This window comes from Ciconia boyciana, chromosome 7 (assembly GCF_034638445.1).
Source record: "Ciconia boyciana chromosome 7, ASM3463844v1, whole genome shotgun sequence".
NCBI lineage: Eukaryota > Metazoa > Chordata > Aves > Ciconiiformes > Ciconiidae > Ciconia > Ciconia boyciana.
In genome coordinates this window covers 67,202,547-67,219,233 of record NC_132940.1, presented here as the reverse complement: position 1 = coordinate 67,219,233, position 16,687 = coordinate 67,202,547, and the positions used below count along the sequence as shown (strand labels likewise).

Here is a 16,687-nt window from a genome sequence, read left to right as displayed (position 1 = left end):
TGACTGCAGGGGCCGATTGACAGCTGCACTGAGAATTCACAGGGCAGGCCTTGCCGTATCAACATGCTACCATTGTCTACCACCTCCTTTCATAAATGTGTATAATCACATAAGACATATTAAAGATACAGAAATATATAACCCCCCCGTATTATATAATATCTTATATGCATAAAATATATATATTATGAAATGATATGTATCATGTTATATTTGTATCATGTATCATATATTTGATGCATGTATCACGTTATATTTAAATTGGTTCCATGCCCTTGCAGTTGTTTTCCCTTCCCAGTCATTCGTAGTGTTCCTCTCGTAGTCCTCCTTTTTTCCTCCCCTGCCGTCCCTTCGCGCCCCTTCCCAGGCCCTACCTGCTCTCTCCCACCCACGCCGGCCAGGAGGCTCTCGAGAACCTGCTCCGGCTGAGCCGCGATGAGCCTGCAGGACCTGTCCCTGCTCCAGCACCGGGGGCCGGTGCGCAGTAGGGCTTGACGGAGCCTTTGCTCAGCACCCCCTTGCACCCAGCAGCGACGCCTGCTAGCGAGCGTGCTGGCAGGGCTCCCCTCCGCAGCTGCGGAGGTGCGGCCACCGGGACCACGACCCAGCAACCCCACCCTGAGGAGCCCCTTCCCTTTGCCTGTGAGGAAGAGGAGTTAAAATACGGTACGTGTTATTTGTTGAACCCTAAAGCTTGAGATGACGTTACCATCGGTCTATGAGACTGCGCAACGTAAAGCTTACAGAGGAGCTTCATTAAGAGCAGAACCCAACAGCAGTACAGCTAGTGCTGAAAGCAGCAGCTATTTCCATAATTAAAATCTTTACCTTTATAGGTTTCTGAATTAGCTGGAAAAAAATATTGCCCCAGGCTCAAGCTTGCCAGTCGCATTCTGCTTTCCTTTTATTTCCGTAGACGGTAAGTTTTGCATGTGCTTTAACAGCAGTAATTCCATTTATTATATAGATCATTGTCTTATTCAGGTGTGGATAATTATGTTTTGAAAATGGCATGTGAATTTTTAAGACAAATGTGGTGCACATAGGCAGCATTCATACTCACAGCATAATGTGTTAAACTCTATCTGACCTATAACTCGAATTTTAGAGTGCCAGAATATCCACTGGCATACTATAGTAGGTTTTAGTACCTTTGAAGTGACAATATGAAGTGACAATTAAAAAAAAATACTGTTTCAGAATCCCTGAATGAGGATGCAAAAGAAGAGCTGTGATCAGGTTGCAGAGAACTGGGAAATTCTAAGTAAATAATTGCTTGATGGTCATTATACTCAATATTCTGGGTAAATTTTTACACTTGTAGAGCTGAAAACATCAATTAATGGGCCTATTTTTGATTATCGTAGTAAATCACTCAGAAATGTGCAATAAAGTCTCCTGACACGTGGAGCCATCCCAGCAGAAGACTGCTCTAGTGGGACGTAGAAAGTGGGCAAGAAGGAAAACCCCTGGTTTAGGTAACACCTCGACTGACAAAAACCCGGTCCCTGTCTTCTCTCCCACCCCAGGAGGGGCTGGGGGTCCCGGGGCCGCTGAGCTCCCCACCGCCCCTCGGTGCCCCGCAGCCGCCTCGCCCTGCGCCGCCCCAAGTGCCGGAGCGGGGGAGACACCGTCGGCGGGAAGCGAGGGCAGGAGCCACGGCGCTGGTGGAGAGGGTTTTAACCGAAACCAACGCCAAATTTCTTGTAATAATACAGCAAGTAAATTTGTGATGAGACGAGCGCAGGCCTGAATTTGCATCGCATGAATTACAGGCGATGCTAAAAGCAGTGGTCCCTGTGGGCTGCTGCTTCGAGTTTTCGTACATGGTTACTACACCGCCAGCCAACATCGCTGATTTATTAGATATCTCCTGTGGTTTCTGCTCTGATGGATTTGGGTTTTTTAACAATGAACATTAATGTGTAATGGCACTGTATCCAACTTATAAGATTGTTACTTAGTCATCTCATGTATGATTAATGCATGAGATGATAAATATGATAGGATGAAATATGATAAATCACTATTTGCTAAGATACTTTCAGAGGGATTGAATAGGATTCTGCATTGCAAAGCACGTGGCTGCATGCTAAGCATTAGGAAGCTATTAGAGGCTTTTTTAGAGAAGTTTAGAATTTTTTGGTACAAAATTATGCACTGTATGTCTTGCAGTGGAAAACACTGCTTTAATAAGCATATTGGTATTAAATTTAGTATGAAATTGGAAATAAGAGTACTTTGATATGGTGTATTCCTTCCTTCTGCTTTTCCAGCAACAGGTTCCTGGTGACTGATTATTCTCATCAACAAGCTTCTGTAAGGGCTCACTTTCCTCACAGCATGTGTTTCTGCAGCCATAGCAAATGGGAGGTAATGTGCAAAAATCCTATTCCATAGAGCTGGTTTGCAAGTAAAAATACTCAGAAATATCCCGTGTAAATGGAAGTACGCAGACGAAATTTAAGCCAAGTCACCAGCCAGCAGCCAGTCGGCCGAAGGCTCTCCGGGGGTGCCTGTGCCGTGCTGCGCCTCCGTCCGCTGCTGCCAGGGCAATGACTCCGTGTGGGAATCACCAAATCTGCGTTTCCACCCTTGTAATGGTAGCTGATGCAAGCTAGCTTTAAGAAAAATTTGGACTTTCTCTTTTTTCCTGTAAACTAACAAACACCCCCCTGCATCTTATTTCCTCTAATCAGCTAACGGAAAGTTTCAAATTGAGATTTCTTTAAGTGATGAGCCTCGGGCTGCTCACATCTAATCTGTCGCTATTGAATAGCTCACGGCACTTGACGAGTTTACCATTCTTCTAACCAAAGCAAGCTATCAGGATGCCTGATTGTTTTTTACGGGCAGGTTTACTGGAGGAAATCCTCCTTCTGAAGGAGCACAATGGCTGGTGATTTCTCCAGGGTGAGCAGCAGCCAGTAAAAACAAGCATTATCCTGTTACAGTACATTTCTGCAAAGACCTGAATTAAAAAGCTTATGTATGAGGTTCAATTACCATAATTTTATACCTAATAACGTATGTTTGAGTGGAGAGGAAGTACTTTATCAGTCTAATTTTTTTATGGTGTGTGGAGAAATTCTGGTTCCTGTCGTGCCGGTATATTTGCAAAGCCGGTATATTTGCAGGGAATGATTCAGGTATTGACTACCGCAAGCAATGCTCTTCTGACTGAGGTTTGTGTATAGAGTTCTGTCACAGGGAAATAACCTTTCCTGATATGAGAGAGCAATTTATTTTCAGTGCCCGTTTGGTTTTCAGGTTGTTTTCTCTTATCTCCTTTTAATTCATCTTTGTGCATTTTAGGGAGGTCGTTATGAAACTACTAACAGCATGTTTAGTCGCCCTGTGGCAAGCTTCAGTACCTCTTCGGGAACGGGGTTTTGCTTATTTCACGGCGCTCTTCTCCCCGGGCCAGCAACACTCCTCCGCTTGCCCTCCGCGCCCGGGCGCTGCGCCGGGAACCAGGCCTCCCGCTGAGCCCAGCCCAGGCAGGCTGGCATCACCCGGCTCGGCCGCGCGCTGCGGAAGAGCCTTTCCCGGCGGCTGTGGGAACCGCGACGCAGGAGCCGTCCTCGCACCCCGGTGGGTGTCCTCGAGGGATCGCACCCGTGCCGGTGGCGGAGGCTGCTTCACCCCGCGGCTCCGCAAGGCAGGGCCCCGTGAAGCCCCACCTCGGCTTTTGACCACGCGAACCCCGGCAGCGTGGTCCGCCCTCGCGCAGGGAGAAAGCGCCGCGGCACGGTAAGCGCAACTTTGTGCTGTAATAGGTTGAAGGTGCGTCACGGGAAGCGTGGATAACCCTGTCCGTGATGCTGCGGGGTGCTCGAATAGCTCAGGAGTTACGCTGTGAGCTCAAAACAGGCATCTTCTCCCTGGGACGCTTTGTTCGCGTAGTAGGCACGCTCACCGCTGTCTGTGATTTGCACCTTATTCCCAAAGGTATCTTGGGTGACTTTACTGAAATTTGCATGCAGAAAGCTTAAAGGTGTCTCCAGTTCCACGGGGCTTTTGGACGCGAATATAAAGGGGGCAGGAAATAATTCCCTGTGCAAACGGAGCTGAGTGGCATGAGAACACCAGCTCTTGATCTTGTACTGGCTGTAACATCAGCTTAGCATCAGTTTGCATATTAACACCCGTGTTTTGGAAGGTGCCTTTTCTTTTGAAGGCCTCACTTGAATGACTGCACAGGCAGCCTCCCTCCCGGGCAGGTCTTCCAGCCGCGGCCGCCGGTCGCGCGGTGCCGTCCCGGGGACCCGCAGGCTGGAGCCTCCCTGCAGAGGAATTTTATTCCTGGCACAAGCCGCCTCTTCCTGGCCCGGCTCTGCCGGGAGGGGAGGCGAGAAGAGCGCTTCTGCAGGGAGCTCTCCGGGAAAACCTTCCCATCTTCTGCGCAGGGAAAACAGAGGTGCTGGGAAGGACGGAAGGACGGGGCCTTTAAAAAATATCAGCAGGCTGTGCCGCAGCCTCGTGCCGCTTCCGAGCTCTGCGCTGCCTGACGCGCTGGGAAAGCAGACTGCCTCGCCGCCTCCGTCAGAGGCCGTGGCCCCTCGGCGAGCGCCGCAGCCTGCGAGAAGGCAGCAAATCTGCACTGAAATATCGTGAAAATACGTCAGTCCGCAGCCCTTTGGGGATTTAATAGGCACAGACACGGTCCTCGAGTCCTTAGTGCACGCGAACCCACTTGAGTTCGTGGGACGCCGTGGGTGCGGCGCTGGCAGACCCGGGGCCGGGGGGCCGGGGGGGTCGGGGTCCAGCAGCGGCCGCTGTGGGGGCAGCGGGTGCTCGGTGCCTGCAGGTCAGACATGGACATACATGGGTCCCGCTCTGCCCTAGAGCTCGTATATGGCCAAGGGTTCCGGCCGATACGTATGTTTGCTGAGGAGAGTGCTTTGCTGGATCGTTGTTCTGAAAACTGAAACGGGATTGTGAGAGTGATTCTGGTTTGGGGGTTTTTTTTCTCCTTTACTGGCCTATCTGGACAGGATTTTTTATTTATAGTTTTCTTAAAAATGCAGCTGCGCCAGTCACTGGGTCCTTTCTTAAGCAAAGAACTTGGCCTGTCTGAAGCCGGAGCTGCGGCCCGGACTGCCGATCCCTGGGGACGGCTGACCAGGGAGCGTCGCTGGTGACGGAACTACCGCCTGAACCGAAACCAGGAGATGGGGCGCTGGCACGTTCCTGTTCGGCGTTGAGCCCTCTGGCTCCGGTGTGGAGCGGCTGGAAGGGGGAGACAAGAGAGGGGCTCTTTCTATGGGAGTTCAGCAGATTTATCCCATTTAAAATATCAGTGTAATGCAGAGAGCTGCTTCAACCGAATGGGAAACCTGTTTCAGCAGTTTTTAAGGACTAAAACATAAAAGTATGGTGGTAGTGATATTTTTCCTAATTTTGCTTTCCCGCATGCGGTGAAGTTCGCTGTTTCACTATGATAATAGCCCATGAAACATGATCTTCAGGCCATTTGGGAAAACGATGTGCTGGAGTGTTTGCGCCACAGCCGATGTCTGTTCTTGGCAGCTGCCTGGACCAGCGTCCCGCTCTGTTGGAAATAAATCCTGCGCAGAGCCGGAGCCGCCTGCCCAGCCCGGAGCACGCAGCAGAGCCCCAGTCAGCGGGGCTGGGGCCGGCAGGCGCTTTTCTGGGTTTTTTAGTTGGAGTTCTGTGAACTCAAGCCAAGGCGTCAGTGGGTGTAACTTAAATAATGCAGATATATGGTTCTTTCAACCAGCCAGCGTGGTCTGCCGTGATAGAGTATTTTATTCGAGTTTACTTGCTCCATGCCTGCAGAGCTCATCCCAAACCTTAATTTGACATTTGGGCCGTGAAGGTGGCACACGGCTTGTTCTGCTGTCCCTCCTGCCAGGGCAGCCGGACAGGGAGACGGCAGAGCCCTCCGTCCCGCGGCCACCGGCGCTGCCCCGTGGGAGCCCGGCGCCAGGGCAGGGCGGCTCCGTCCCGCGGGAGGCGCGGGACCTGCAGCCTCGGCCGGCACCGCTCGGGCCTGTGGCGTTGGCGTGGCACGGGCGAGGCTGCGGGCGCGGCCGGGAGGGACTCGCGGGGACGCCCGACGGGAGAGCCTGCTCCGGGCGTCGGACTGTCAGCGCGGTGCTTCTTGCTGCCAGTTTTGCTTCACTTAGAGAGGTGTCACAAAGCATTTTAGATGGCTTTATTTCCGTAAAATCCCTCTTAATTCCCAGCTTTTGTTTATGTTTTTCAGGATAAGCATTGCGACCCCAAATGCCTGTCCCAGTCCTCGTCCTCGCCTTCGCCTAGGCCCAGCTGCACATCGTTCACCTTCCTCTTCATCTTGTGCGTGGAGCCCGAGCTGGGGGGGCAGATGCCCCCTCCTTCTCTCCTTTGTTTTAATTTTTGTTATTTCCTGGAGTGATTTCAGTGGTATCCTCAAAGAAGCCAGAAACGAATTTTCCAGTTGCCATCCGAGGTTAACAGATCCTTTGTTTTCTCCTGACTGCAATACCTTTGGGCATAGTATTTGGTAGGGCTTGGCAGGGGAAGAAATAACATCAGAATTGACCTTGGTACGAAAATAAATAGAGAGGAATGAATGTTTAGTTATAATTATCCTGTTCTCATTAACAGTTCCTCTGCTTACTCTAAAATATATGAGGTTCCAAGGAGTTTTGTGTGACTTTTGTCGTATTTATGAAAGTAGCTTTTCAAGACCTACCGCCTGTGCAAGGAAGAACGAATAAGCCTGCATGCTTCTTAAAACGCTTTTCAGACTGCTCTATGTAACACTCAGTATTGCTTTACACAAGCCAAAGAGCAAAATAAACAGACTTAAATGCTTTCTTTTAGCTACTTTTTTCCTATTTTGAATTCTATTGAAGGGAAATCAGCTTTATGACAGCTGCTGCATATCATGACAGTGATTCAACCTGTTGTACAATGTACTGATATCATGGAAAATAATCATTTTCTGAAACAGTGTGTCTAAGCATGAAGTACTTGAATTTGATTCCTTGTGCTGGACTTAAATCTTATTTCTTATTTTAAAGAAGGTTTCCGCTTTATGCCTTTAACAGGCAACCTGTAAGTCTGTTTTAATGGACTTGCTGTCTGGATCTGTACTTTTTATTTATGTTTGTGTCTTTCTGTAATCTCATCTTTCATATCTTTTCTTCTTCATATCCGTCTTTAAAACGTAACAACGAATAACGATGCCCGCGTGATTCGGGACTCTGCTCTGCAGAGCAGGCTGGGCTGTTGCTCTGCTCTGGGCTGCAGCCCGCCACGGGGAAGGCTTCCAGCCTGGAGCAGGGAAGAGACAACCTGGCCGAAAACGCAGCGTGCAGGAGCTTGACTTCAAGCACGGGTAAGAAATGCAATGTGTTTGTGACGTTCCCCTGGTCTTCATCCACATTCGGTACTTTTCCTTCAGGCACCTGAAGGCTATTAACTAAGCAGCGGTGCATTACAGATATTTTGGACTTAGGAGAGTGACATCGGTGACCCATGACGGCAGCGTCTCTCCACAGCTTTCACCCCTGACGCGCTGCTTGGTGTAGGCTGTACCACGATACAGTACAGTAATGGGAAGGTTTGGAGAGCTTTTCTTCAGTCGGATTTTTCAATACCCTTATGATCAGAAGTTGAATGGAATGATGTATTTTGTTTTATATGGAGAAAGTTGAAAAGGTGTTGTAAAAATCAGAGAACTATCCATTTCTTTAAATAAAGTAACAGGAAATGTGTGCATTCTTCAAATCCTGACTTTTTTACTGTAATGAAACTGCCTGCTGTTAATACAAACCTTGTGTCAGGCCAGCGCGGTCACAGTGGAGGAAGCACAAGGCAGGGCAGGGCTTCGGCGCAGGCACGTGACGATGGTGGGGATCTTGTCGTGCTCAGCGCCTGCTTCACCTCTCTTGGGGCAACTCAGGCATAACCTCAGACGTGAAAATGAGGCGTGATTAATAACGAAGCATACTTACTATGTCTTCTCATTGCAGCTATGGCAGCACCGTAACCAACCCTGTGCTCGGAGAGTGGCGTTCCCCTCCTTTACCATGGAGAGCCAGGCGACCCGAGGGCGATGGTGCCAACGATGGGTTGGTGATGGTGCCAGCAACGGGTCGGCGATGGGTCAGTGATGGTGCCAGCGATGGGTCAGCGATGGGTCGGTGATGGTGCCAGCGATGGGTCGGCAATGGTGTCAGCGATGGTGCCAGCGATGGTGCCAGCGATGGGTCGGTGATGGGTCAGTGATGGTGCCAGCGATGGGTCGGTGATGGGTCGGCAATGGTGCCAGCGATGGGTCGGCGATGGTGCCAGCGATGGGTCGGTGATGGTGCCAGCGATGGGTTGGTGATGGTGCCAGCGATGGGTCGGCAATGGTGTCAGCGATGGTGCCAGCGATGGTGCCAGCGATGGGTCGGCGATGGTGCCAGCGATGGGTCCGTGATGGTGCCAGCGATGGGTCGGTGATGGTGCCAGCGATGGGTCGGCAATGGTGTCAGCGATGGTGCCAGCGATGGTGCCAGCGATGGGTCGGCAATGGTGTCAGCGATGGTGCCAGCGATGGTGCCAGCGATGGGTCGGTGATGGTGCCAGCGATGGGTCGGCGATGGTGCCAGCAATGGTGCCAGCAATGGTGTCGGTGATGGTGCCAGTGATGGGTCGGCGATGGTGCCAGTGATGGGTCGGCGATGGTGCCAGCAATGGTGTCAGCGATGGTGCCAGCGATGGGTCGGTGATGGTGCCAGCGATGGGTCGGCGATGGGTCAAGGTTTGGGTCCGTTTGCAAACAGCAGAGTTCTTTGCAGTGGGAGCGGTTTGAAGCTCACTCTGGCCACGAGAGGTAAACTCAAGGCTGCAGTCTGTGAATCCTCAGTTTGTTTTTAAACTGTGACAGCTCAGTAATGTTAGACATGAAATGCTTGAGTTACATGTCAAATAGCAAAATAAAGGATAAATGTATTGGGGTATCATAGAAAAGTAATTAATTACATTTTCAATAGTTTAAATAAGGTAAATTTCCATTAACATCATAACTGCAGAGTCAATCACAGGAAGTGTATCTTCAGGAATAAAAAACTCTAACAAAGCAGTTTTTACATTCCTGCTGCAAGTATTTTTGAGTTTCTTGTTTATAAAATAAATAGCAAAAAACCCCAGATACTTGCATATTTATCTCACTGAGCAAAATGCACTGCCCGCTGGCTTTGCCAGATCTCCTGCAATTCAGTCTGCAATAATTATTAGCAGTTAGTAGGAAGCTAAATGTTTAAAAACATTGCTGAGAAAATTACCAAATAGTACCTGATTAGCTGAACAACAACAAAGCAGCTTGACTAGTGTTTTTATCTAATGGGAATATCAGGAAATAAGTTGGTGCTTATTAAATCGCCCTACTCATAATGTAAGAATAAAAAAACCTGCATGCACCTTCCATGCTGTAGTGCTCTCCCAGGTTCCTATTATAAGGCTGCTTTCCTGGAACCGATGGCAGGGTTTCCTGCAGGCTGGCAGAAGACGTTGCCGGTGCCCCCTCCACCTCCGGGGACAACCCTGGCTCGCTGGACTCGGCCGCGTGGAACCGTCCCCACCTAAAACCCCGGCAGCCTGCCCGGCCCTCGCCCGTGAGCCGGGGCCAGCGTTTCGGTTCTGTCCCCTGCCCTCCAGCTGCCTGAGCTGTGCGTGAGCAGGCTTTCCTCCCGAGAACCTGGCTAGAAACCTCCATCTCGCCGGCGTAGCCGTTCATCTTGGCCGCCCTGTTCCTCCCGTCCGCCCCCTCCCAGCCCTTTGCCGGGGCCGGGGCTGTGCTCTGCTTTGCGGGGTGGTCGTACAACGACTGGGTTCGTGCCCCGCTCAGCAGTCAGTGGCACACCGTGCGTCCTGGTGATACAGCCTTATTGCTTCCCTCCGGGCTCCCTTGGATGGCCTTCGGCGTGCTCATTGCGACCCGCGCCTCGGCTTCTCGCGCGTGTCGCCTGAGCTGCTGCAGAAGCACAGGAACTTCGAGGTTAAACCTTTCTGCCGCGACCGTGTGTTGAATATACAATGTAAAGCCGAGCAGTTTCTTGTGCTTAGGAACGAAGGGTTTGCTTTTCCATAACCCTGCCACGAATTTTGTTGTTTCCTGCAGGATTGGATAAAACCCCAACATAAATAATATTTAAAACTGCTTACATTTACTTACTACTCGAATGGCACTTCACCCATTCTTTCTGTCGGTGGTTAGCGACAGCAGGCTCGTACTCATTTTCTTTTATTTTGTGCTGCGCCTAACCCAACCGAATTCTTCTGCGTGGCTGCTTTATCGGAACCGCTGTCCCCCGCAGGCCGTGCCACCCGCGCCGCTGCAGCGCCCGCCCGCCCGGCCCTGCCGGCCCGAGCACTGGGCCACCAGGAGAGCCCAGTGGGACGGCCTGGGCTGCCGCAGGGCTCCAGACCTGTCCCATGTGCAAGGACAGGCCTAGGAAGATCTTGCAGGAACAGGATTAGTATACCGACAGGCTAGCAGTGGAGTCATGAGAAGCTTTTTTTTCCTGAAATGCCCAAATCTTTCAAAACGGAGGATTCTGAGAGGACAAATGTGAAGCCCCCTCCGCCTGCACGCCCTACTGACGGCACTGTGACTGCTCTAGGTGATCGGCATCGCTGCCGCTTCTGGGACAGGGCCAGACCAAGACACAAACGTGCTCCAGAGTCCTACCCAAGATGGGAATTTATTTTCAGCTTGGAAAAGTTTTTGAGCCTGGCAAGAAAGCTGATCAGTCCCGTGGTCAGGTCATTTTCCAGCATACATCAGCTTCGGACGTGCCTCTCCGGGGCAGGAGGAGAGTCTGGCAAATCATCACTAGTGTCACTCCCTCCGGAGTGGAGGACCTCGACACTTTTGAAATGGGACTTCACAGCTGGAAAAAATACCTCTGCTTTCAATATTATCCAATAATGTGAGGTGGTTGTGAGAATGAGGAAGTCTGAAAGGATTTTTTTTTTCCCCTTCATTAAGTCAGAGTTTCTACCTTCACGTCCTTTCTGACCTTGGAGACAGACTGGTAAATCCACCTGAAATCCATCATGGCCACCGCCATCGGAAGCACCTGAATAACAGCCCCTGGATTAGGTAAAATAAGGGGTAGCAGCTCCTCTGTGCTAGCAGCGGAGCCTGGAGCGCGAGCTCACGGTCGCACAGAGCGGCCAGGGCCGCGGTGCCAGCCACCAGGAGGGAAGGTGGGGGCTGGAGCCGGGCTTTCCACCCCTTCGCACTGCTCCAGGCACCGGCAGCCGGGCTGCGCTCCTGCGCGTCTCGCACCGCTGTGGGGGCAGCCTGGGAGATGTCGCCTCGCTGTTTACAGCTCTTGGTGCTCTGAGACAGCAGCGGCTTTGCCAGCGCAACAAGGCTACCGTCCCCCCTAGTCTGCTGCAGGGATCCCCGCAGAGGTTCTGGATCTTATCACCATTTATGTCATTGCGTGTTCAGTTCATTCGGGAGTGGGGTCACCGGGCTGCAGGCAGCCCCAAGACACCTGGGAGCAAAGCAGGAGGACGGAAAGGCCGCTGCTGGAGGTGGCTGAAGTGCTCTGTCAAGCACGGCTGCAGACGGGGTGCAGAGGGACGAGCTGTAGCGGGGAGCCTGCACTGCGTTTCTGAAGCAGAGATCTCTGAGAACGCGGCCGCTACCCCAGGAACGCTGGGGGGATTCTGCCCTTTGCAGCTCCAAATGAGCTTTTGGCAGAACCCAAACGAAGCAGCCTTTTCGTCTTGAAGTTGTTTCCACTGTTGGCCATCTCAGCTCTCCATCAGTAGCCTGTTCCCCAAATTGCTGTTACTCGGTTGATCCCAGAGGAGACATTTACCAAGTAAATTTTTCAGTTAAAGTGATCTTTAAAAGCAGCTGTTGAATTTGACCTTCCTTTGTTTGCTGCTTCTTCCGTTAGCAACATCTGAAGTTACTACCTCCAGCGCCGTGCGCCACACGGAGCAACAGTTCGGCTAATTCTATTACTGACACACTGCCGCAGCCCCGGCCCCGCCGGTGCCGCGTGGAGCCTTACCGGTTGTGAAGGGCTGTGGATCACCCAAAGGCTCCCACCTTTTCCACAAAAAAATAAATAATTTGACCTAATATTCATTTACCTGAAACCTGATTGTTATGACACGCTTCTATGCTCACTACTTAAATATAAAGTGTACAACTTTAAATATTGAGTTAGACAATCCAGCTTATGTTTACGGAATAAGCTAATCTTTAACCTGAGGCTCTAGAGATGTTGCCCTATGCCCCGGTATGTCCTTAGCCTGCGATGAGTGCGGCAGCGGAACTCCACCGAGCGAGCACGGTTCTGTTGTTACTTCAGTGGCACGGCAGGCTGTGGAAGGGCTGCCTCTGAAGCAAGCGTTTCCAGCATGCGTTCATGAGCCCGAACGCTTTTCGAACGGGATGGCTGGCTGTTTCTACAAACACTTGCGTCATAGAAAAACAGATCGTGGAATTTTGGGGGTTGCATCAAAGTGACGTGAATGGCGTGGTCTCGGTCTGTCTGCTGGGGTTTGTGTTTGTTGCTGTGTTCTGGGTAAGTGGTGGGTACCTCAGCCCGTTCGCAGTTCTCGAGCAATGTGTGATTACAGAAAAATCCCTGAATTTTTTTCTTTTTTTTTTTTTTGACGTGGCCTGACTCAGATCCTAGGTCAGAAGTAATATTTTTGTTGTCTTCCCGTTTTTTTGGTCTGATAACTTTTAATTTGGGCATGAACTTTTAATTTGGACATGAAAGGATGGGTCTGGGTGTGCGGACAAGGGCTGTTGGCAGGGGAAGTTGTCGTAACGAAGCAGTGTGGCCTCTTGAGATGCTGTGAACCCAACGCCAACCCCAAAATACTTTATCTGTGTTGGTTAATTCCTCAGACTGGGAAAGTATGTGCTATAAAAACGCTTGTTTGGAGGGTGTTTCAGAGCAGATGATGTGTTTGAAAGTAGGTCTCAACGAGACCCCTGAGAATTAGCAGCGTCTTCTAAAGAGACTGAGGACTATGGTTTACTGACGAGACAGGGAGTTACCGAAGGGTGAGGCAGTAGTGAGCTGTGAACTAGAATACCTTGGAATGTGAATTTGCAATCAGCAGTGACTGAGAAATTTCCTACAGACATCAGATTTTGATGTAACTTTTGCACGGGAGCCGGAGCCGCAGCTGAGCCCTGGCATCTCTGGGACGAGGGGTGTAACTGCCGACATAACGCTACAGCGCTTCCCTTCAAACCTGCATTAAGTAATGTCTAAATATTTGGTTTAAGCCACAGGACCCCATTTTCTGCTGCGAGCTGTAAAGCATAAAGCACTGTGCGTGCCTGCCCGTGGCAGCCCTGGGTGGTGCTGGCCGGGAGGGCTGCGGGGTGTGGGGACGTGCCCGGCTGTGCCGGCCCCGGCGCGGGGGCTTGTGGCAGCCTCCCCGTCTAACCCATCCCCGCGATGGATCCAGATCCCGCAGCGGAGAGTTATCCCTTCCAGCGTGCTGCTGCCGTCCTCACGGTTTGACTTCTCCCCTTCGCTTTGGGGCCCTTAATGTGTGTTTGTGTAGGCTGAATAAGCATTTTTTTCCTCCAGATGATTACAAGTGGGGTAGATGGAGGGGAGCGTGTGCTGCTTGCATTAATGTTGTTTACAAGACCATTCTTTGCTGGGGGCTGGAGATGCGTGCTCCCACGCCCGCGCCGGAGCCGCCCGGGCACGGGCTGCCTGGGCACGGAGCCCCAGAGGAAGCTTTGGGGAGCGGGGAAATGCGGCTGGGAGAAACGTCCATTCCTACGGCGGCGGCCCTAGGACTGGCAGCCCCAGGATGAAAGCATGTCTACAGCCTCCGCCAGAGCCCCTGGCACCCGCTCCTGCGCTCTGCAGATACGCACTTAATTGTCTTCCTTTTCCTTTCTCTTTTTCGGTCTTTTTCTCACGCTTCTAACATGCTGTAGGGTATTTGCACAATAAGGACTGTTGTCATCTACTACTGCTATGGCAAAGCATCAGATTTAATGTAGATTTTTTATTTTAATTTGAAAGACCCCAAAGCCAGGCTGTGAATTCTTGTTATGCTCAGCACCCTTTTTGGGGCAGGCTCCGTGAAGGGCTGCTGAGAACAACTGCTGTACCCCGGCAATACGTCCATCGGCGCAGACGGACCCCCTGACCTGTAGGAACAGTCGATTCGCTCTTCTGCAACTCGGAAACTGGTGTCCAGCACGTATAGAGCTTTGACTGTTTGTCATTTAGGGACTTAATCACTATGGCAATGTTTTGTAACTTCTAATTACAAGTAATTGGAGAGTAATTCTATTACTGTCTGCAGTAAGGCAATCAACAAATTCCCCCGCATCCCTGTGCATCCTTCTGTAGCTTGCATAGAAAATGTTTTTCAACGAGCAAATTTTTCATTACCTTAATAAGAATATTTAGTGTGAGATTCTGCAATTCAAGGCTTTACCATAGTGACAGTAGCCACAGAAGCCAAACCAAAGTTCTCCCGGCTGCGCTGCCCCAGCCATCGACAAAGAGCACAAAGCCCTCTTCCTAAATATCAAGTTTTCTGGTAGCTTTAATAAAGATTTGGGGATTGACAAGCCACATGTATGGCGGGGACAACACTATACGAATTGTTTGGCCAACCGCTAGAAGAAAAAAAATCACTCAAGCAAAATGTTCTTTGATTTAGAGCACTGCCTAAACAAGGTCACTTCTTCCATTTAGGATATTTAAGAGTATCATTCATCTTAACATATTCCCAACCAATATTAACTAAAAAAAAAAATTATTCAATGATTACAGGAATGTCTGCTTTCAAGAACTCTCATCATTAAAGTAATTTTCAAAATACAGAAACCTCCCAGGCCTGAAGACTGGGAATGTAGGAATTCATCTGCTTCTGGAGCCATTACCAAAGCCTTGCAACGTGCCGGGGTTCGGCAGCCGGCGGTGCAGTCCCCGCTGCCGCGGCCGGGGTCACGCTGCTGCGTGTTGCTGCCGGGGTGGGAAGTCCCATTTCATGCATTGTGTTTCCTACCGTGATTCCACGCGTCGAAGCAGGAAGCCACGAAGAGGGCAGAGATGTAGTCTGAAGCCGGCAGGGTTGTAATGCAGCGCGTAGTGCTTCGCGTACAGGGGACCTAATCGGCAAAAGCAACGTGTACCTTATCGGCCCTCGCTTTATGCTTTATTTTTTATGAAAACTGCTGTAATGTTGTACTTACAGAATCCTGCCAGTCGCACTGCGTGCAGAACGAGGGATGCTCCCGCGCGCCGGCGGGCAGGACGCCGGCACGGCTTCTCTTCTCGGGTGTTGCCCAGCTCTGGTGGCTGCTTTAGCTGACGGTGTGTTTGGGATCGTCCCGCTTCTGGGGAGCGGGAGCGACACGTCCACGGCCCCTCTGAAACACCTCCCATCCCCTCGAGGTCCCCGGGAGTGAGGACGAGCCCCAGCACGACCAAAACCCTGAAACCCTGCCGTGCAGACCCATCGGGTGGACAGAGTCGGGGCATGACGTGGGTGGCAGACCTTGATTCGGATTATTTCCCGTTACTAAATACTTGGAAAATTTAGAAATCCCAAAGACTGATGCTGGCGGTGATGTGTATCTCTGAGGCCCCGTTTCTCGATTTTACTACTTTTAGGTTAACAAAACGACAGGATTTCCCCGATTTTTGTCAGCTCTTCATCTTGGTCATTTAGGGATGGATGAGTGTGCTACTGCACTTCCCCTAAGTATGCAAAATAATCTTTGGGTTTTCTGGACTGGATATAGATTTGTCTCATTTCTATAGAACACAATTTTCTCTTTTTAAAGTTTACGGTCTCACCGTATCTAATGTCCACTCCTTTCCTTTCTCTTACCGTGACACTGAAAACCGATATTTAAAAAAAATTTTAAAATAGGCCAAGTGGCTAATGACTAAAATAGACAAACCACCATTAAATAACTGTCACGTAAAGAAATTAAGGAGGGCAACAATGTCTGAAACCATAAAGCTGTCCCCTTCCCTTGGTCATTTAAATAATGGACGATGCGAAGTGACTGCCTCGCGTGGGGCTGGCGGGTGGCTCGCCCGCCCTCCCCAGATCCCGTGGGCAGGGAGCGATGCAGCCCTCGGAGCGAGGGAACGGGGTGGGCCGTGGCATTCGCGCAGCCACGGGGTGACTCCAGCTTCGGCGTGACAGCGCTCGCCATCCCGCTGATGAAAACCAGAGCGGAGCCAGCCCGCGGGCGAGGGGCAAGCGGGGAGGAAGGGGGGGCGGGCATCCCCGCCACGCTCCCCGCCTCAGGCTGACCCGCCCCGCTCCCTGCCCTGAGCCCTGCACAGCCTCCGAGCCCCTCGCACCCGCAGCCCTGCCGCCCTCCAGGGCCGGCAGCCCCTGGCAGGATCGGCCCGGGGCTCGTCACCCTCGCACCCCAACGCCTCTCCATCCCCGGACACGCTCCGGGTTTGAAAGCTTTCAGGGATGTGCTGTTTTGCAGGGGACGTCCGAACCAGGGCGGCTTTACCTGAAGAGGAATTGCAAACCATCTATGGATTCGCACAAAGCTAATTAACCCCGTGCAAATATTTCCCTCTGCCACCCTGGGGGTCAGACCCTGCCTTCCCGTGGCCCCGGGGTCCTCCCTCGCGTCCCCCCCCTCTCTGGGCGGCTGCTCGCCCCTTCTGGGGGTGAAGACTTGCAA

The 16,687-nt window shown here is 51.3% G+C and overlaps 1 long non-coding RNA gene across 1 annotated transcript; it reads left to right on the top strand.

Annotated features, from left to right (window-relative positions):
* The first annotated feature begins 5,215 nt into the window (after nucleotides 1–5,215).
* Nucleotides 5,216–7,568, top strand: LOC140654843 (uncharacterized). The gene is made up of 3 exons (XR_012043545.1): nucleotides 5,216–5,374; nucleotides 6,233–6,457; nucleotides 7,229–7,568. It is a non-coding gene; the product is annotated as an uncharacterized lncRNA (long non-coding RNA).
* The last annotated feature ends 9,119 nt before the right edge of the window (nucleotides 7,569–16,687 follow it).